General features: G+C 41.0%; 1 protein-coding gene across 9 annotated transcripts in view; it reads right to left on the bottom strand.

Annotated features, from left to right (window-relative positions):
• The window catches only part of atp2b1a (ATPase plasma membrane Ca2+ transporting 1a), a 111757-nt gene extending 92277 nt beyond the window's left edge, over positions 1 to 19480 (bottom strand). Inside the window, exon 1 of one of the 9 annotated variants that reach the window (XM_043709908.2) lies at positions 19254 to 19480. The gene's annotated coding sequence lies outside the window, so the exon portion shown is untranslated. The other 8 variants (XM_043709906.2, XM_087997042.1, XM_087997043.1 and 5 more) reach the window with 8 other exon arrangements.
• Between the last annotated feature and the right edge of the window lie 3001 nt (positions 19481 to 22481).

Below are 22481 nucleotides of genomic sequence, written 5' to 3' on the forward strand. Positions count from 1 at the left end.
ATTCCTACTGGATAAGGCCTAGAAGGAATTAGGCCATTCAGCCCAGGAGGCTGCGCCACCATCCAAGCATGGTCAATATCTACTGAACCCCATTCTCCTGCTTTTGCCCTCATAACCCTTGATATATATTCAAGGACCATGGCTCCACAGCCTTCTGAGAAGAGGAATTCCATAGATTCACCAATTTCTGGTGGAAGTTTCTTATCTCAGTTCTAACAGCACTCTTCCCTTTAACACTATGCTCTAGGGTCCTAGACTCTAAGGCAAACATCTTCCCAGCATCTTTGTAAAGGTCATTCAGTAATCTACGTTTCGAATAGATTCTTCCCCCTCCCTTATCCTTCCAAACATCATTGACTCTTTTGTATTCCAAGCATCACTTGGTAGTAGATACATACTGAGGAGGACAGCAACCCCTAAAATCAAACAGGTTTGATCATGAGTGGTTAATACTAGACCCAGTCTCTGTCAGATTTCTATCTACAAGATTGAAGCAGTTAAAAAAAAATATTTTGCATTGACAAAAAAAAAAGTGTTCCTGAAACAGTTAAGAAATTGATTTTACTCAAAATTAAGCATCTTTATTTTCATTACACTAAAAAACAAGAATTATACATCTTTCAAGTTTATAGTGGATCAAAAGCAAAAAAAAGCTTAAGTTTACACTGCAAGAAAGATTTGAGCAAACAGTTTTATTCAACACATTAAAATCTGGACTGATATTGTCAGATGGAATTACAAGTCTTAAATAATTAATGTGTTCAAATTGTTCAAGCTTTGCAGCAGTTTGACTAAGTCATCTGAGCCCAGATATTAGGTTGCATCTGAAAGTTTCATTTACATACATACTGAAGTATGAAGATGAACTCAAAAGTCTCACTGATAAGATCACAAACAAACATGGTGTTAAATTGCTTTATACCACATCACTTCAAATACTGGTTAGTTAACAAACTTCAAAATGTCACATTTGTAAGCATGACAGGAAGTAATCCAGGAAAGCTACTGGAGAAAAAAAAGTGCATAATTTAAAGAATCATGAAGGCAAAGCAAGAGCAAAGAACCTTTGCCTCTCCAATGGAGATTTTATTGACTAGAATAGGTAAAAAAAAATTTAAACAATTTCTAATTCATTTGCTGATGGCATTTTTTCAATTTAGTGTTTGAAGAAACAAGAGTCTACATCATATTATTAAATATCAAGCAGTCTACTCCGTTCTCCATTTAGATTCCACCAAGAGAGTAAGAAGGGTATGGAATGCTTTGCCTGCTATAGTAGTAGATTTGCCTGCTACAGTCCTCCACACACATCATTTACTGCTTCCGCTGCGGCCTCCTCAATATTGGGGAGACAGGCCGCCTACTTGCAGAACGTTTCAGAGAACACCTCTGGGACACCCGGACCAACCAACCCAACCACCCTGTGGCTCAACACAACTCCCCCTCCCACTCCACCAAGGACATGCAGGTCCTTTGACTCCTTCAATCGCCAGACCATAGCAACATGACGGCTGGAGGAAGAGCGCCTCATCTCCCGCCTAGGAACCCTCCAACCACAAGGGATGAACTCAGATTTCTCCAGCTTCCTCATTTCCCCTCCCCCCACCTTGTCTCAGTCCCAACCCTCAAACTCTGCACCACCTTCCTAACCTGCAATCTTCTTCCTGACCTCTCTGCCCCCACCCCCGCATATCACCCTCACCTTAACCTCCGCCCACCTATTGCATTTTCAACGCCCCCCCCAAAGTCCCTCCTCCCTACCTTTTATCTTAGCCTGCTTGGCACACCTTCCTCATTCCTGAAGGGCTCATGCCTAAATGTCGATTCTCCTGCTCCTTGGATGCTGCCTGACCTGCTGTGCTTTTCCAACACCACATTTTCAGCTGATCTCCAGCATCTGCAGTCCTCACTTTCTCATAGTAGATTTGCCAACTTTAAGTCGTCATTGGACAAGCATATGGACGCACATGGAATAGTGTAGGTTAGATGGGCTTCAGATTGGTATGACAGGTCGGCGGAGAGGGCTAAAGGGCCTGTACTGCACTGTAATGTTCTATGACCACACAGTTCATAACCTCAGTAGGACCTTGGCAAGGCCAAAAAGAACAATTTCCTTCATTCAAAAACAAACACTGTGGTGCCAAGGAGTCCTGATAGAACTGAAGTCAATGGCAATTTGGGAGTAGGGTGGAGGAAGAGAAGGAGATATCTTTTGCAGCTCAACAAAAGAATCTCACCAGGTCAAACATCTCAACCCAAGGGCATTGAATTAATTTAGTTCAGAGTGTCCGAGGCCTAAAGTCTGTCATCTACAAGTCAGGAATGTGATTAAGTATTCACATGCCTGGAAGGGCTTGGTTACAGCCACATTCCAGGTGCACCACCTTAAAATACACTCTTCAAAGAGCAATAGTGGAGGAGGAGATGCTAGTACCCAAGTCAAAGAGTCCTAAATGTATAGCATTTAAACAGACCCTTTGGTCCAACCCGCCACGCCGACCAGATATCCCCAACCCAATCTAGTCCCACCTGCCAGCACCTGACCCATATCCCTCTAAACCCTTCCTATTCATACACCCATCCAAACGCCTCTTAAAATGTTGCAATTGTACCTGCCTCCACCACTTCCTCTGGCAGCTCATTCCATACACGTACCACCCTGTGTAAAAAGATTGCCCTGTAGGTTTCTTTTGTCTTTCCCCTCTCACCCCAAACCTATGCCCTCTAGTTCTGGACTGCCCAGTCCCTAGGAAATGATTTTGCCATTTACCCGATCCATGCTCCTCAATTCTGTAAACCTTTAAGGTCACCCCTTAGCCTCTAACGCTCCAGGGAAAACAGATACACTGCATCAATTCACCAAATCTCCCTTCACAATACTTACTGAACCTAAAGGTAGGATTAGGGTAAACAGAAGGAAACACCACTTAAAATCATGGAGACAGACTAGGCAACCTTTAAAATTATATTACCATTTCTTGACCTCCAGCAGCCCACTACACAACAATTCAGGATGAGCAATAAATACTACCTTCAAAAAGATTCACACCAAGCTTTTCTGAAACTACATATGCAACTTAAGTACTGGATATTTACAATTGCTCTAAATAAAAAAGGCCTTTTCTTTCCAATATAGCACACTTCATTTAGTTGGTATCTTAGTCACTACATTTGTCCTGAGTGCTGCTACCCCGCTTCCCTCAAGTGACAAACAATAACCCAAATACCAGGAAAGTGAAGGAAAAAAAAGGTGCGGTATTGGTAATTGATGGTTTTAAGAAGAGCCCATGACTTAAGACAGTCATGGCCCACCCGATTCATATCGTGGATGGTGGACCTAGACCTTCTTCCTGCTCTAAGACTTTTGGTACAGATTTCTCATTTCAGACAAAGATGTGATCAGTACATCAGTGCTGCCATTTTCACCCTATTTGTGCAACCAACCTCATCCAAATGATAACCAAAGTTAAAGGGGAAAATTTTTTTAAAAAAGGTCATAACATCCACCCAAATTTAAAGTGAGTTAACAAGTTTGGTTGCAATCATATCAGAATCCCTACAGTGGAAGGCAGCACTGACCTTTGTCTCAAGGGAAGGTGAAGGCCTAGTGGTATCACCATAAGACCTAATCCAGAGACCCAGATAATGTTCTGGGGACCCAGGTTCAAATGTGAGCAAGCGAGAGCCTGCCATTGATCAAAATCGTACGTCAAAGCTAGGAATACTGTGACAAGTAACTCACCTGACCTCTTAAGGGAAAAAAAAACATCCACCATCAACAAGGCCCAAATCAGGAGTCTGATAGACTTCTCCCCATTTGCCTGGATGAGTGAAGCTCCAACACTTGAAGCCATCTAGAACAAAGCAGCCTGCTTAACGAGCACTGTATCCACCACTCAGTAACAAATGTGAACTGCAGAAAATTCAAAAAGATCCTCAGACAGCACCTTCCAAACAACTTCCACCTAGAACAAGGGCAGCAGATATGGAAACACCACTACCTTCAGATCCTCTCCAATCCACTCACCATTCCAACTTGAAACATATCGCTGCTCCTTCACTGTTGCTGGGTCAAAATCCTGGAACTCTCTCCCAAATGAGATCTCACATCAGGTAGCCTGGAGTGGTTTGAGAAGGCAGCTCACCACCACCAAGGGCAACAAAAGGGACAAATCAATAAATGTCGGTCAGCCAGCAACATCCACAGCCCACAAAGAATTAGAATTGTATCCAAATGGAGAAAAGTGACCAGTGATGTTCCACAGGGATCAGTGCTGGGGCCAGTATGTGAGCTATACAATGATCTGGAAGAGGATATGGCTGGTCTGATCAGTAAGTCTGCAGATGACGGAGATTGATGGAGTAGCAGAAAGCATAGGGGACTGTCAAAGAATACAGGACAATATAGGCAGAGTGGAGAGTAGGGTGGAGAAGTGACAGATGGAGTTCAATCCAGGAAAAAAAAATGCATTTTGGAAAGTAATTCTTTAGCAAACTATACAATTAAACAGAAGAGCCTTGGGAAAAATGTTGTACCCTGAAGGTGGATAGAGTGGTCAAAGTTGCACTTGGTATGCTTGCCTTCATCAGAACCAGGTATTGGAGTATAAGAGCTGGCAGGTCATGTTAAAACTGTACAAGACTATGGTTTAGCCACATTTAGAATACTGTGTACAGTTCTGGTCACCACATTATCAAAGGATGCGGATACTTTGGAAAGGGTACAGAAAAGGTTTCCAAGGACAGTGCCTGGTATGGAAGGTGCTAGCTATGAAGAGAGGTTGAGTAGGTTAGGATTGTTTTCAATTTGAAAAAAAAGATTGAAGGGGGCACGGAGACCTGATTGCGCTCTACAAAAAAAAAAACAAAGGTATAGACAGGGTGGAGAGAGGAACTTTCTCTCCCCCGGTGAGGGATTCAATAATAAGAGGTCACACACAAGGAGAGAGAGAGAGGTGAAAGGTTTAAAAAGGGGATACATGTGAGAAGTAGAGGGTGGTAGGTGCCTGGAATACATTGCCAGCACAGGCAGGCACAGTAGATTCATTTAAGATGCATCTGGACAGACACACATGTAGGCAGGGAGCATAGGGATACAGATGCTTAGGAACTGTGCAACAGGTTTAGACAGTGGATTTGGATTGGCTTGGGCTGAAGGGCCTGTTCCAGGGCTGCAAATTTTTTGTTCTTCGTCCAGACCTCAAAACGATGGCTAACCCACCTAACTTAGATATCCCAGACATTATGGAGCCGTGCTAAACTGCCAATCTACCTAACCTGCAGATCTTTGCTTGTGGGAGGAAACTGAGCACCCAGAAAGCTCCAGTCACTCAAAGCTAGAATCAAACCCAGGTCCCCGTGCTATGAGACAAGCAGTGCTAGCCACTAAGCCAGTTACCCACTCATCAGGGCAAACATCAGATTGCATGCAGTATTAAAAGATCACTCAGCCATGATAAGTCAGCCTAGATGTATGGCATGCATTTGTAATTGAATTCAGGTGGTTTAGGTCAGAGCAAATAGAATACCCCACTTGACAATCCAATACCTAAAGCTTTGGCAAGAAAGAAGGATTAACACTGGGAAATAGAAAAAAGTGGGATGTAGTGTCAACCAGTGCTCAATTTGTGGAGACAATTAATGAAGAGAATTATAGCTTACATCCAGTGTTAAATGCTCTGCAGAAGGCTCTGAAACCCAAATAGACTAAAATATCAAATTCTACATTTCCAAATAAAGTATAACTGTATTGGCAATTTAGATTTGCACATTTATAGATCAGCAAGGCCACAATACTGCAGTCTAGTTTCTGATCAAAACCAGAAGTTATAGGCTCTTCCTGGTGGTTCAGACAATATTAAAAATCTAAAGACAATGTTGAACCATTTTTGAAATTCCACAACACAGCAACTGGAGATAAGCATAGCTTGACACAGAAGGGGGGGTAAGCTATTAAGACAGATGCAGCTTAATACACTGAATAATTTCAGTATTTCAGACCCTTTGGGTCAGCTAACTCAAATGGACAAATAGCAAACAAGAGGTCAAGCTTAAATCTAACATACTAATGAAAAAAAATCTCAGTACAAACAGCAACCATGAGGTTTCTGGATATTTGCAAAATCCAAATTAGTTCAATAAACGCAGCTTGCTTACATGCTTAGGGGGATCAGTTTACAAAGACATTTAAGCGACTGCTGGACATGCACATGGATAGCAGCAAGTTGAGCGGTGCGTAGGTTATTTTACATTAGGATTAAACCTTGGCACAACATTGTGGGCCAAAGGGCATGTTCTATGTTCTGTTAGACAGAGACACAGGAAGGACATGCAATCTTGCCAGGGAGTCAAGTTAACATGCTGATTTTCACTCAATGTTCATTTGTGAAGGGCCAAAGTCAGTAGCTTATTGTAGTCAAATGTCAATGCAGCACCCAATGGCAACTTAAAAATCAACTTTCTGAATGAAGTATCTTCCCTTAGTATATAAAGCATGGATGTCAAGTGTTTCATACCATGGCAAGTGGAATTGAAAAACTAGAGAGAAAGACCTAAATGTCAAAGATTTTCAATAAAGTACTTCTGAAAGTCACTTATGGAAGATAGACCACAAGAGAATCCATCTTCAAATTACTTTCTTTCCATCAACCATGGCTCAAGCAGCACAATAATAGCCTTGCATTAGGAGGTCACTGTGCTGAAGTTGAAGTGAGTCAAAAAAAAAATTCCAATGCAGCACTGAAGGAATTCTGTGAATTATCATTGAGATTAAATTACAGCTCCATCTAGATGTGAAAAAAATATTTAAAAAAACATGTTGAAAGAGCAGGGACGTATCTCACACCCTGCCCCATAACAGGAGGGAAGGATTCTGTCATATTGCTCTGCACAAGTTAGCTGTTTCACTTTTGTACTCTCATTCCAACAAAAGCTTCACTTCAGAAGTTTAAGTCTAATGGCATGAAAGATACTAAATTTCAAGTATCATCTTCATAAAACACTGGGCTTGACTCAGTGGTCAGGTTGGAGGAAATCCTGTGGGACTGGATTTAAAATGTATTTGGAAAGGCAAGGAGCAATTAGGGATAGACAACATGGCTTTGTGGGGGTGGGGGGGTGGGGGAGGGAAATAGTGACTCAGTTTTTTGAAGAACAAAGGATTGAGGTAGTCAGCAGATGTGATCTATATGGACTTCATAGACATTTGACAAAGTTCCTTATGGTAGACTGATTAGCAAGGTTAGATCACATCGAATACAGGGAGAACTAGCTATTGGATACAGAACTAGTTCCAAAAAGGTAGAAGAAAGGATAGACAGAAGAGTGTTTCAGACTGGAAAATAGTGACCAATGTACCACTAGGATCAGTGCTTGGTCTGCTGCTTTATCATTTAAGTGATAAAATGCAAACAGAGGAGGTATAGTTAGCAAGTTTGCAGATAACACTAAACTTGGAAGTGTAGTGGACAGCAAAAAAAAGGTTACCTCAATACATTAGATGAGGCACGGAGTGGCAGATGGATTTTAATTTAGGTAAATGAGATGCTGCATTTGCAAAGACACATCACGTCAGGACGCATACACTGAGATGCTAAAGTCCTGGGGAGTGTTGCCAAACAAAGACCTTGGAGTGCAGGCACATAGTTCCTTGAAAAAAGGTGGAGAGATACAATAGCGAAGACAGTGATAAATAGGCTTTCCTTTATTGGTCAGTGCACTGTGCATAGGAGTTGGGAAGTTATGTTGCAGCTGTACAGGACATTGCATTTAAAATTTTCTCCTATAGCAGGGAGACCAGCTATTGTGACACTTGAAAGGGCTCAGAAAATATTTACAAGGATACTGCCAGAATTGGAAGATTTGAGCTATAGGGAGAAGCTAAATGGGCTAATCTGTGCTCCCATCATGTCTGCTCTGTTTCTCAACACCATTTTCCTTTCTTTCTGTAACTCTTGATCTCCAAGAACCCCTCTCTCTTGGATATACTCAATAACCTGGCCTCCACAGGCTGTGACAATGAATTCCAAGATTCACCACACTCTGAAGAATTTTCTTTTTTTTTAAAAAAATGTATTCGCTTTACTATAAGGTTGTGCCCTCAGGTCCTAGTCTCCCCTACCAACAGGGGCATCTTCGCAACATCTACCATCCAGTATTCATTTTCAATTAGATGCCCCTCACCCTTCTAAAGTCAGTCAAGTATAAACCCAGAGACTTCAAACAAACATTCAACTTTTTTTCATTCTGGGGCCAGTGTGAACCGCCTGAGGACACTCCAAGCCAGTACAACCTCCTGGAGATATGGGGCCCCAAGTGGCACACAATACTCCAAATGTAATCTGACCAGAGCCTTAGAGCCTCAGAAGTACATCCCTGCTTTTATATTCAAGTCCTCAAAATAAATGCCATCATTGCATCTGCTTTCCTAACAACCTGCAAGTGTACAGAGAATTCTGGACTACAACTCCCAAATTTTGCACTTCAGGCTTCTGAATTTTTCACGCATTTAGAAAACAATCCAGGCCTCTTTTCTTCCTACCAAAGTGCATGACTTCACTTTCCCATATTGTACTCCATCTGCCATTTCTTTGCCTAGGCTAACCTGTCTAAATCCTTCTGCAGCCTCCTTGTCCCCTCAATGCTACCTGCCCCCCTATCTTTGTTTCATCTAAAGACTTAGCCAGAATGCCCTCAGTTTTTACATCTAGATCATTAAAGTGAAAAGTTGTGGTCCCAGAGTCTTGCAGAACACCATTTGTCACCCTTAAGGACCCATTCAGCCAAACTTGTTCATGCTAGCACCTTGAAGTCCAGGTAGACAACATCCATTGGCTCTCCTTGGTCTAACCTGCTCGTTTATACTAAGAATTCAGCAGATTTCAGGCATGACCTTCCCTCGATGAAACAATGCTGACTGAGACTTTATAGCATCAGAAATCTCAACCTTCACAATTGATTCTAGGATTTTACTCGCGACAGAGGTTAGGCTAAAATCAGTCTGTAATTTTCCATCTGCCTTACTCCCTTTTAAAAGGGGAATCAGGTTAGCAGTTTGTCCCCTCTGAAACCCTCCTAATTCTAGCAATTCCTGAAGAATCGCAACTAACATCTCTGCTATCTCCCTTTAGAACGCTGGGGTGTAGTCCCCTCTTGTTCAGGTGACTTATCCATCTTTAGGCCAGTTTTTCTTTTGAAAAGCACCTTCTCAGGTGATGGCCACCATACTCAGCTCTGCCCCCAACAATTCAAGAATGAGGGATATTACATCTTCCACTGTGAAGACTGAAATTCAGTTGTCAGCTACTTCCTTCTTCCCCACTACTCTCTCCAGCATTTTCCAACAGCCCAGTGCCCATTTTTACCCTTTTAGATATAAAGGGAACTTAGTTCTTTATATTACTGGCTAGCTTACCTTCATTTAAGTCTTCCTCTTTTTGTTGCCACCTTCTTGGTCTTTAAGCTTCCCACTGCCCCTCACCACATTATATTTCTCTTGCTTTTTTTTAAAAAATGCTATCTGATTTTGATAGTCAGCCACAGTTACAACATCCTCCCTTTTTACAATAGAGAATCATCCTGAGTAATTCAGGAGATTCCTCCCAGAAACACCAGCCATTGCTGTTCCACTGTCCATTCGACCCAGATCCTCCATGTCTGTTATAGTTGCTCTAAGCTATAAATACCATTAACTCTGATTTTAATCTTCTCCCTCAAATTGCAGAGTAAATCTACTCAGATGACCACCACCTAAGGGAGCTTAAGGTGAAAAAACCCTTATCAAGAAAGCCTCATTGCAAGAGACTAAATCCAGTACTACCTGTTTTTCCCTATAGCAGAGGGGTGACCTTAAGAGGCTTTTAAAATCATGAGTCCTGGATTGGGTAAATAGACATCTTTTCCTTGGGGAGAGAGAGTCCAAAACTAGATAGCACAGGTTTAGATCTTTTTTAAAGGGGCAATTTTCTACAGAGGGTGATATGTATGAAATGAGCTGCCAGAGGAAATGGGTGGAAGCTGGTACAACATTTAAGGGCATCTGGGATGGGTATATGAAAAAAAGGGTTGAGGGATATGGGCGAAAATGCTGAAAAGTGACTAGATTAAAGAGCATCTGGTCAGCTTAGAGTTGGACTGAAGGGTCTGTTTCTGTGCTATATCCGACTGACCCTGTTCTGAAATTTCCACCATAAATCCCTCATCTCCTATATAGCTTCAAGAAAAAAAACCGAGAAGTGAACCATGTACTAAAAGTTGTTAACTAGCTCAAGATGGTCAACCCCTGAAAAAAAAAGGGAGAATGAATTGTTCCTCCTCCAGCTTGCATCAAGTTATTAGAACACTGTTGCAAGCCCAAATGTTAGCATGGCAGCAAGGGGCTTTAGTGAAATGGCAAGCAATTTAGGTCAAATGATTTCCTAATGACAGTCACCCAGTCTGCATTTGGCTTTGCCAAATGAAGGAGATTGCACCGATAGGATAAATTGCTAGTAGTGCAAGTTAAACACTGCTTCAACTGGAAGGCGAATGGAGACTTTAGTGAGGAAGGTGGTGGTAAATGGTCAAGTATTATATCTGCAAAGACAAGGAAGATGCCATGTGGGACTAGATATAGCAATGTCATCTGATCGTCCATCTCAGGATTTCTCTTTCAAGCTTCACTTTGTATTGGAAGTTAGGATGTCCATCAGTATTCATTATAAATCCATTGATTATTTCTAGCTTACCTCAATTAGAATCTTAGATTCCTGCGATGATTCCATTCCAAATCTCCTATTTTCTCCAGCTCTAACTATTCAGATAATGCTACAGTCTAGCAGGATGCCTCCGACATGTCCTTTTCTCCCAACCCCTTGCCCCATCACAACTGACAGCCCTCAACTGTGTCCAAACCATCTCCTGCACTCTGCCCTCACAACAGCAATAGGGTTCCCTGGTCACATTCCACCAATGCCCATATTAGAGATGTCCATCCTCTGCAACTTCCAGCTCCTTCATGATACCAAAACCACTTCCCACTGACAGGATTCTGTTTTTACATTTGGCATTACCAAACAGGCTGGATAGCCTTTGTGCAAGACACTTTCACTGTAAGTGACAGTTTCTCTCTTTCCTCCCCCCAGTTGCTTACCATGGCAATAAGCCACCTCACTAACATGCTGGGCTGGCTAGAGCTCCAATGTTGCTTAATGGAAGCTGGAGGACCACTTCACTTTCCACTTAGAGTATGATCTCCATGCTCCATTTCTTACATTTTGTCCTCACCTGCAGCTTTGTGATCTCAATCTTGCTCACAGCAGAACGGACACACCCCTTTTCACAGCTTTCACTTCCACTCATTTTACATCTTTATTGTTATCACCACCACTCTTTTGTCCTGGGTATCCTCTGTTCCACTCACTTTTTGGCTATCGCACAAGACTCCAGCTTCCCAACCCCTAGCAATTATGAAGAGTCATTTGGATTCCAAACAAATTGAGCCACAGATGTTGTTATCAGTTTCTCCAGCACTCCATGTCTGATTGCCATCATTTATAGTATGCTGCATTTACTAAACTGAAGGTTCAAAGTATACTTGTGCTGAAAAACACATTTGTCAAAATTTGAAGTGCTTGACAATTAGGACTTGCTCATTATTCTAACCTAGGAAACCTTTTCACAGAAGCCAGGGAAAAAAAAAAAATGTCCAAACTTCAAAATAGAGGAGTTGGGCCAAAGGTTTCCATTTTATGCAACTGACACGAATTGCCTGCAGGAACACCAAATAGATCAATGATGTCAGTTAAAATTCTCTGCACTGAAGATTGCAGACTTTGACAATGAAGTGCAATTCAGTGAAGCAGTGTTCATTGTACTTTTTACAGAAGATTGCCAGCTTTCTTACAAATCCATATGATAAACACGAGTTAATAGTCAGGAGGTTACTTTTTTGCTTGGTTGCACACTTAGTACTCAAAATTTCAAAACTAAGCCAGCTCAAAGAATAGGAACAAACTAAAAATTGGAACCAAAAATCTTGAAGTCTATTTTTAAACACCATTAAATTCTGAAGGTTCAATTACAAAACCTTGTAGAAACAATTTGCACATCTTCGATCAGTAACTGTTTTCCTCCATTACCCCAATCAAATCAACCTTTTCACATTGACGGAAAAATTGTATAATCCCTTTAGAAAAAAAAAGGAATTCAGTACTTAGATTTTGCTTCATGCAAAAGACAAAATTGTGTCAGTGCAGAAAGTATGGTTATTGGTCAATCAGCAAAATCTCATTCATTAGCAGTTAGTGTAAAGCATTCTTAAGGACAAAAACTGATTTTTCTTTTTAAAAGAAGCTCCCTCAAATTGTTTCAAGATACAGCAACCTGTCTCGAAGGAAAAAAAAAAACTTAACCCATAAATCAAAAATCTCCTGACCTAGTAAAAGGCCAGCCAAGTATTTCAGAAAAAGTAGTAGAACAAGCAGTTACCTCAAGTGATTAGAATTTCAAATACATCTGAGCACAAAGCTTCTTAAAAAGTCCTCAAATAATTTAAAGACACCCCATGTACATTAACAAAGCAACTTTACTACATGCCTGTCATGGTATACTCTAACCAAATTTGCATCAGGCTTGCAATGTATTAATTTTCCACTGCTGTTCATGAGAATGACAGCAGTGGATAGATCAGATAATGATATGGACGGGCCTACTTCAATTATTAATTAACAGTGGATTGAAGCAAACAGGCCAGGTCAGGTTGATGACACTAATGGTCAAGAAGCAAGTCATTTCATCGGTCTTCAGTTTCTTCAGTACTTGCGCAAAAATAATTATTGATCAAAATGCATTAGCTATTACCTGGCTAGAGTACTTTTTGAAAATGAATAGCTGGAGCTAGATCTTCAAGATGAAAGCTATACTGCAATGAATCCAATCTGCAGTAGATCTACATTATAAAGTCTAAAAAAAAAAGTTGAGAATTTGTAACAAGCGCAGCTTTGGGGATTTTAAACTTTCCCCTGTAGATCTAAGTATTAGGAGAAAGTGAGGTCTGCAGACGCTGGAGATCAAAGCTGAAACTTTATTGCTGGAACAGCACAGCAGGTCAGGCAGCATCTAGGGAACAGAAGATTCGACGTTTCGGGCACATGCCCTTCTTCATTCCTGAAGAAGGGCATGTGCCCGAAACGTCGGATCTTCTGTTCCCTAGATGCTGCCTGACCTGCTGTGCTGTTCCAGCAATAAAGTTTCAGCTAAGTATTAGGGTTGAATAACCCCCATATTTGGGAATTCAGGAGTTCAGAAATTACTGTAACACTTGTACTTCAAGTTTAGAATTCAAAATCCATTACCTCCATTAATGACTTTCCCATGCTTTGGTAAAACAATCGCAAATAAAACAAGTTTCTGACTGCTGTCTCTAGTAAAACCCACTATGCCAATTTAGGGGTTTTCACTATTCGAAATTTGCTTGTCCTGAGTTTTGCAACCAATTGCTTCATATGAAATTAACTTCATACTTCTTCACCTTTGCTCCACTGCTCATGTTCACTTTACAGGTATACAGTGCACCTGCCTTCCAGACATTTTCCTTCAGCAGAGCCAAAGTTCAGTGCAACTCAAAACAGATCTGAAGACCAGACAAGCTAGGATCCGAATTAGCAATCTTTCAACTGGAAGAATACTACATAGTTAGGAGATACAGGGTAAAAATAAATCTCAACTTGCCTTCATTACAATTACAGTGCAATGTTATTGTGAAAGTGAGTTTATGGCTTTGTAATCCAGTTTTGTTACGTGGCAAAGTCAGACAAGTTTTTGGTATGATTACTATGCTATGTGGGTGGTAAAAATATTTGATTTTAGTAGAGATAAGAGGGAAGGAACAGTAAAAGCTCTTGCTCCTCATTACTATCAAGTGACTCCTAACTAGAATAGGAAACATGGTGCAGTCAATGTACCAAAGTGGTATTGATTGTGATCTCTGTTCAAGACTGGTTAAATCAAAAGAACAAAGGCAAGACAGAAATTTGTTCTTCCACAGATGGAATATAACTGTCAAGATTATTTGCCGTCCACTCCCAATTTGACTTTGAACTACATGGATTCCTCAATCATTTCAGAAGACTTGGAATCATCGTGGAGGGGCTTGAGGTCACATGTAGAGCAGACCGGTAAGAAACAGATTTACCTAAAACAAGAGGCTAGTGATCCAGGCAGATTTTTTTTTAAAATTTAAAAACAAAAAGCTGTTAGAGGCTAGCTTTCAGCTTAGATTTCTTGCTAATTAAGCTCAAAACTCCAATCAGCTGTCAAGGTGTGAACTGAACTCTTGTTACATCAGCCCAGCACTCAGGATTACAAGAGATATTACTACGGTGTGACTGTCTCCCCAGTAGAAGGGAACAGGATGAAAACTCTTGAATATGACCACTTAAAGATTTGATAATCAATGACGGATTTCAGATATTCATTTAACACAAAGTTTAATCTTCCAACAACTTAACAGCAATGACAACTGCCAGCTTACCTTCAAAAGCTTGCACTGTGGCACATCCTTATGAAAGCAATGTAAACACTGACCCATACCAAAAAGAAAATGATCAAACCAGTCAAATTGCATAAAGTGTGCAATTTGGCTTCAATGAAACAATTTGCCAACTGTAATTTAAAATCAAAAATACTGCTGCTGCAAATCTGACGAGTACTGGAAATATTTCACAGACTGGGCAGCAATTGTAGGAAGTTGATACAGGATGATTTAACACTTCAGGACCCAAATATCCTCAACATTTGTTTTCATTTCAGTTTTTAAATTAAGCTTCCAGCCATACTGGAAACACTTTTCCAACCACTCCAAACTAATGTTTTTGCAGCTAGAAACATATGAAAACAAGATCTCAGTACTTTTACAAATCCTGTAGCATATTGTTAAGACTAGATTACTTCTGCTGCTGGCACTAGCGTCCCCATTTGATATTCGAATGCACTTAGGATTATCAAACTCCATATGTATTCCTTTCCTTAAATTAGAAATAACATTAGGCAAATCACTTTAAATGAAAAAGTGATCCCAAAATGACCAGTGTTAGTATGAACTCAAAACTGCACAAACCACATATATACTTAAGTCAGATGTACAGCACAGAGACCAACTCGCCCATACCGACCAAATATTCCAACCTAATCTAGCCCCATTTGCCAACACAAGGCCCATATCCCTCAAATGCTTCCTATTCATATACCCACCCAGATGCCTTTTGAACATTGCACTTGTCCCAGCCTTCACCACAAATTTGCTGCCTCAGCAACCTGTCCTAAAGTTAGAGAAGTCTTGCATTTCAGTTATCACCAACATCCAAGAGATCCTGGCTCAAGAAACAATTGAGAACAGGGCACAAAAAAAAGGGGAAATAATTAGGTAGAGAAATTCAGGAGTGTGGAAAGTGGGACAAGGATGACCAAACACTGCATGACCAATAGGGAGACAATCTTTTATTACACTTATTGAAATAAACAGAACATTTTTCAGAGTTAAAGATGTCCCTTTTTGGTTAACATCTATGGCTTAATTAAATTTACATTTGACAGGGTTCAGTGTAGAAGTTGTGACAGGTGAAAAACACGTGCCAAACTTCCTGCACAGTGCCCACATAACCACAATGTAAAACGTAATAGTCTGAAAGAAAAGTTTGCAAAAATCTAGTATTGCTGACAGCATCTATTTGTCACCATCAATAGAAGGAATCCCTGCTTCTCAGGGTCTGCATCGCATCCTGTCTTTGCTTCTAACAGCACTGACTTATTGGCCATGATAAAAACAACAATGCAGCAAATATAATGGAGAATGGGACATATCCATTCATATCAGGCCCTTCTGCAATACACTAAGTATATTAAAACAAAAACTGACTGAAAACTCTAGATGGAATCACTTTCAAAAATTTATCAGCAACTGTATTCTTGAAGCAAACATTTGACTGTTTAATTTAAAAAAAGCTAAACCTGTGCCTGCAAAGAAATCATACATACCAACTTTCATATTATTCAAATACATACTACTCACTTTTATCCCAGGTCAGTGACTGAGTTGGACCAGCTTTTCCCTACTTTGTTATCCCCACCCAAATCCATAAAGTGTACAATCCTCTCTTCTGGAAAAACTTTACGATATTGGAATCTACATGAATGACTACTGAATGGTATGTTGGTTGGAGGCTAACATTAGCAAGTCAAATACAAATGTGAATCCCTTCAAAATGATTAGAGTTAATACAGGTAAAAGTTAATTGCAATCAACTCAGGGTTTATTTACATTAGGGAATGCTTGAACTTGTTTTCAAAAGCCTCAAATGGTCTAGTTTTTTTTCTAAGTGATAAGTACTGCTACTTTCAGTGCAGGCTGTAATTGCTAGACCCTAATTTAAGCTGAGTTATAAAATTAGATCCCCAGAACACAGGAAAAAAACACAGGCAATACATACAGCGTGGCTTGCAAAACTATTTCAATGCAAGTATAAACATGCAAATTACAGCTAAACAAGTTTGATGAAAATCAGCTTTAATACCATTGAGGCTAAAGATTATTTTGATAGAAAAATATTTAGAGATCTCAGTTTTAACATGTACTTTAAAATTTAAACCTGCAAACAATCTTCTTCAGACTATGACAAACAGCTTGAACGTTAAGTTATTTGCAGGGAAGAGGCTTGGTTATCACATAAGAGGTTAACCTAAGGCACCTGGTACCATTAAAGGCCACAAATAAAAATTTTTTTGTTAATCCCAAATATGACTGCATAAGCAATTAATCAAACATAGGTAGACTAGTTAACTTGCTGCAATGAGTTGACCCACCATTGAGAAATGAACATGTGTGCAGTGCGGCCATGCTTCTGAATATCAAATACTTCAGCCGCCATTTACAAGAAAAATCAACGTCCCTATTCTGTAAATATAATACTGTTCCCAGTCAGGAGTGAACTCAGCCACAGTTTAGTTGGAGTCGGATGGTCCTCGTGTGTGATCAGTGACCGATGGCGCAACACCTTCCGGCAAAAGTAGTCACTATTTCTAGACAGGAGAAAGATGGCACTACAAAAACACATTAAAAAATACCCAACTGATTCCCTATCCGAAAAGATTTCTATAACACTGAACTCTAAAACATTCCCCGGAACAGACCACGTGCTTGGTTAACGAAAACCAAGTTTCTCGAGCCTTTACTCCACTCACTTGATATGCCCATTTTCAAAATTAGCTCACCCTCAGTTGGAGAGATGTGGGCAGATATAAATCCACACTCGCGTTCAACTTTCTAAACAGGAACTATGAACCACAAAACGTCTGCGCTAGCCTAGTTCCTCAGTCGCAAGGGGCTCACCGAATTTAAGATCCCTGCCCTGAAAGGGTGCCCCATCAGACTTCCTGCGATTAATCCAGGTTTGGTCTGCCATCAACTATCAGCCCTTCAGAAAGCTACAATTCGTTACATGTTATTCGGAAATGTCAAATGCTAGCACCTCTCTAGATAGCACATCTTCCTCAATAAACGAGGCAACAGTTTTCTTATTTAGAAGTGTTCAAACATTTTCCATACCAAAGAAAAAAACCTAGAAACCAGAGTCTAAGGCTTTAAGATTAGCTTGGTTCAAATCCACGTGCCTTTCGAGTCCACATTGAGCCCAACCGGGGACACTTTTCGGAACGTAATGGACAATTGTAACAAGCAAAACATCAAATGGATATTCAGACACTATACCCCGCGCAGTCGTTTCTAATGGGGAAAATGAAAGCCGTTGGGTAAAAATCTTAATTTATACTGATAAAGTACTTACCACACGCCAAGATCGATTATCAATAGAACACAATACTATATAATACCGGCACAACCACAACCACAACCCAACATCTAGTCGTTTGGGCTGAACTAGCATCGGGCCACCAACCCTGCTCAAGGATGATTCATGAAGGAACTTACGTCTTATAAATACGGATATAATTACAGACGTTGGTACAAGATGGATGATTAGAAGGATGTGAAACCGGCACAGGTATAAGGGTGTTGCCATTTGATGGAGGTCTGGAAGCTTTTCCGAAAGAGACATCTCCACCGGGGGGAGAATTCAGAACATAGGCAACCGCACAGATTCAGACAAGAGGTTTTTCGAAAAGTTCAAACCCGTACCTATCTTACTGTCCCAAGTACGCGTTGAGTATTCTTCCTAAAATATACCTGTTACATAATTCGACCGATTTTGCAACCCATTCGGACTCAGGATAGCAGCCTTTTGAAGCTCGGAATAAACACTTCATTTTCGCACAAGTTAGTTCCACAAGTGATCCACCAGATGGAAGTGAAAACCGGTTATTAAAAAAGACACGCGAGCCGGGGAAACCCCGCTCATTCGTCCACTTCCAATACTAGGCGGCAGAACATGGAACCCAAATCCCACACCAGGCAGGAACAGAGAGAGACAGGCAGCAGCTGTGGAGCGAGCTAGGTGGGTGAAGTGGAATCAATTTCATTCAAGGTCAAGAGAGCTCTTGGGTTTTAACTAACAGAGCATCTGAGTTAAAACCAAAGCTTAAATTTCAGTGAAAACGGTAGTTTAAAAAATACATCAGACAAATATCGACAAAACTGAGGATAGACGTTTTTAAGTCATGAACCCAGTAAACAAGCACAGACGATTATCTCGGATCCGCACAGCTCAGGCTTCATTACAGAATAGCCTCATGCAAAACATAAGTGGCAATTTGCTTACACGATGAAAAGGCTCGATAGGCAAACCAGCTCTCTAAAAGCGTACAGGTTGAAATAAAATTATATTCTCCTAATACGAGAGCGAAAGCCATACACAAAAGAGCCACGAGCGCTTACCTGGTGCAAAAAAATCCCCCTGCAGACAGCGAGACATATAGAAGCTGAGCACAGAGAGAGAAGAAAGAAAGAAAGAAATCCTACTAATAGAACTTTGTTTTTAAACACCCCCTTCTTTTCTCCTGCTTCCAGGTCAGGACAGCCCTGGGCGGACCTGCTGCCGGCAGGGGGTGGGGGTTCTGCCCTTTACCCTCTGACCTCCAGCCAAAAAAAAAATAAACTTAACAACAACCGCAACTAAAAAGAGTAGAGGCCGTCCCCGGTTTCAGTGTCACGTTGCAGCCCAAATTCAAGTATATCGGTCGCTTAGCTCGGCTTTAAAGCGAAAGTGGGGGGAGGGAGAGGGCGGTAAAGTTGAGACTATTGCCTCGAGTGAGGGCTGGCTACCTACCTCCCCCTGTCCCTCAGCAACAGGCCAGTTCCTGACTGACCCGCTTGGAGGCTGCTTCAAGCACAAGCCCCATCAATCCTGAGGCTGTTTATTAAAGGTTGGTGAGGTGGGAGGGAGGGGGATGTTGTTTGTGTGTGTAGGGGAGGGGTGGGGGAAATCGAGGCCTATTGCAAACAGGTGGATGAAGAAAGTCAGGCTGAACACATTAGACTAACTCGAGCAAGAGGAAGGGGCACTAGCAGTTCCTTTTTTCTCTCTCCCTTTCCTAACCCCTCCCCCACTCTCTCTCTCTCTCACACACACATTCACCCTCTCTCTTCCCTCCCCCCCCCAACTCAACCCGAACCCGCCTCCCGCCGCCGGCCGCATCACGTGAGTGCCGGGCCCGCCTCGCCATTGGAGAGCGAGGCCCGGCTCGTTCCGTCCGATCGCCAGCCTCCACCTCCCCGCCTCCAGGGGGCGTGGTTCCTGGAGGTCTGCGGCAGGCGGGGGGCGGGGAACAGCCTGACGTAATTGTTTCCATGACGTCGATGAAGCCCCGCCTTTCTGACGCGTCGGGGCCCCGCCCTTCTCCGCGCCGCCGCCGGCACCTCTCGCGCACGCGTTGAGCGGGCTGATTGACAGCTCGTCCCATGGCCAGCCCGCCTATGCAACGCAAATCTTTGGATTTTTGCAACATTAAGTTGTCCCTTTCGATCGTTGTTAACCGGCTCCGCAGAATCGTCTGCTGTGCAAAATAGCTCTGTTAATATTTATTAAGTCGATATCTCTGTTAGTGTTTATTGCAGAGTGTGGATACAGTGTGAGTGTAACATCTTGACTGTTGCAGTAATACTGACATGCTTCCCTTGATGTCATGAATTGGAATTGGCTTATATTCCGTCTGAAGATCATGGGAAGCGTTTTAAATATTACTTACAATGCTTAAAATATAACTTACAATGGAAAACAACACTACTTTTAAAACGTACGTTTTTAGTGTCTTTGTGATTTATGTCACTTGGTTTCAGATAAAATATCGAAATATTTTCTTAACAAAGAAAAAGCAATGCGAGCAGACATCCTATGATACCTCCAAGACAGGTGCGATTTAAGCCCAAACCTTCTGGCTTCAAGTTATACACAACAACACGGTACCAAAAGACCATCTGAACAACAGTGTTCAATGTGGAGCCCAAACCCACAGCCCCCAGGTCTCATACCCGACTGACTGAGGTAGTTAGGCATTGAATTATTTTATATGCGAACACATTGAAACTTAATAAATACCAAAGTCATGATAAAGGTTTAGAGTCCCAAAGTACTTAAAAAGTATTTTTTTTAAATGGGACTGCTACTGCTAAAGTTGACTGCAAATGTAAATTCAGTGACTGACAGTGTATAGTATAGATCTGAGGAATGTCACACCTAAACAGAGTCTGGAAAGCTGCAACAGAAAGACTAACAAGGAAGTTAAGAGGTTGACTACCCCTCTCAGCAGAAAGTCATCTTCTGCAAATACGTTTGTGTTTTATCCTTCAAGGGAAATTAAATAGTTAAACATTGAATGTAACCCATGTTCTGGGGTGCTATTGGTCTGATGTATTACTATGTGGACTGGTGTGCAGTGAGGATCACAATTTGAGAACAGCCATTAAACATAATGCGCTGCAGATAAAAGAAGGGAACAGTCATTGTCCTTAAGTGCTGCTAGCCCATTACTTGGACAAAAGAATTTCAGCCAACCTGCAAATACTGTAAGGCAAAGATCTCAAAATTAATTGTGTAACTACCAATGTCCACATGACCAATAACATGCAATGTGAAGGCCACATGTTCTTCATGAGCAACTCACAGACTGAGCTGTACACCTATTTTTAACCATTTTTGGACTCACTTCTTATTCCTAATTTATGTGTGGTGTATTTCTTCTCATGTTCAGTAACGAATAACTCACTGATTTGTCATGAAGCCTGGTTAAATTGGCTTCTTTAAAAGATAAATGAATTTCCTCTTGAATAAAGATATCCGCAAGGGAGGGGATCATTTTTCAAATAATCTAGTTGCAAAAAAACAAGGGGTCAGGTAAATTTAGAAAGGGAAATAGTTCATTCATCCTCATCCAAAAACTTCATGAGATAGAGTATCCTGTCATAACTGTAACAAATTGAGGAGCCTCATCAGGGAACTGGTTGTAACACCGCATTACAGCATTTTAGATTATAATTTAAACAAACGTAACAGTAAAGCTTCTTTTGTCATTCACATCATTCTAATTTTCAGTGATTTGGTTTCTTTAAGATCTAAGATTCATTTTCTCTGTTTGGCAGTCTAGTTGTATGTTGAAGTCAAGTTGTGTTTCAATAAAATACAGAAAATACCAGAAATACTCAGCGTGTCTGATAGCATCTGTGGAGAGAGAAAAACATTTCAGGCCACAAGTGACCAAAATGTCTCCACTCAGGAATCTACATTGTTGCTTGCGAAGAGAAATTTGTCAGTCTCAAACAACTATTAAGGTACTTCAAAAACAGAATTTGAAGAAGGGTTCTATTCAACTGGAAACATTGACTTTGTTTCTCTTTCCACAGATGATAAGCTTTCTCAGCACATTGTCATTTTATTCCAGCTTTCCTTTTCAGTATCTGCAGTATTTTGATTCATTGGGGTTTGCGCTGAGTGAAAGAAAAATGTGTGCTTACAGAAACAGTGAACATAAGATTGACCTATTTTCATGCTACCTTGGGACTTGAGGACCATTTTATTGCACAGTTGACTTGTTTGGCTGAATACTACAGAGTTGAGATGATCAATATTGTCAATGATCCTTGTGGATTATGCTCTGTTACACAAGATTCTTTTGTTGAATATGACAATATAATTGCTGCAACATTATTACAATGCAATAGTTACTTCTGAAATGACAAGCTTGAGAAACAATTCTTGTGATGTAGTTTGTCCCTCATCTCTGTAGGTGATTCCACTAACTATACTAACTACACAGCAGTTGTATTTTAGAAAATGCCCCAAAATGGAATGAATACAAGAAGCTGTGATGTAATTATAACATTTGGGGAGAGGGGTGGTTGTATCACTGGATTCGGTGATAGACACAGAATAAAGCATTGGGGGCATGGGTTAAAATCACACAACAGCAGTTGGTGAGACTTAATCGATTAATAAAAATGTATTGACTGACCCTGAGATGGTTCTAATGAGTCACTCAAATGCTAATGTAATAAACTAAAA

Source organism: Chiloscyllium plagiosum, unplaced genomic scaffold, assembly GCF_037043375.1.
Source record: "Chiloscyllium plagiosum isolate Xiang-an unplaced genomic scaffold, Cpla_swu_hap1 HiC_scaffold_19, whole genome shotgun sequence".
Classification (NCBI taxonomy): Eukaryota; Metazoa; Chordata; class Chondrichthyes; order Orectolobiformes; family Hemiscylliidae; genus Chiloscyllium; species Chiloscyllium plagiosum.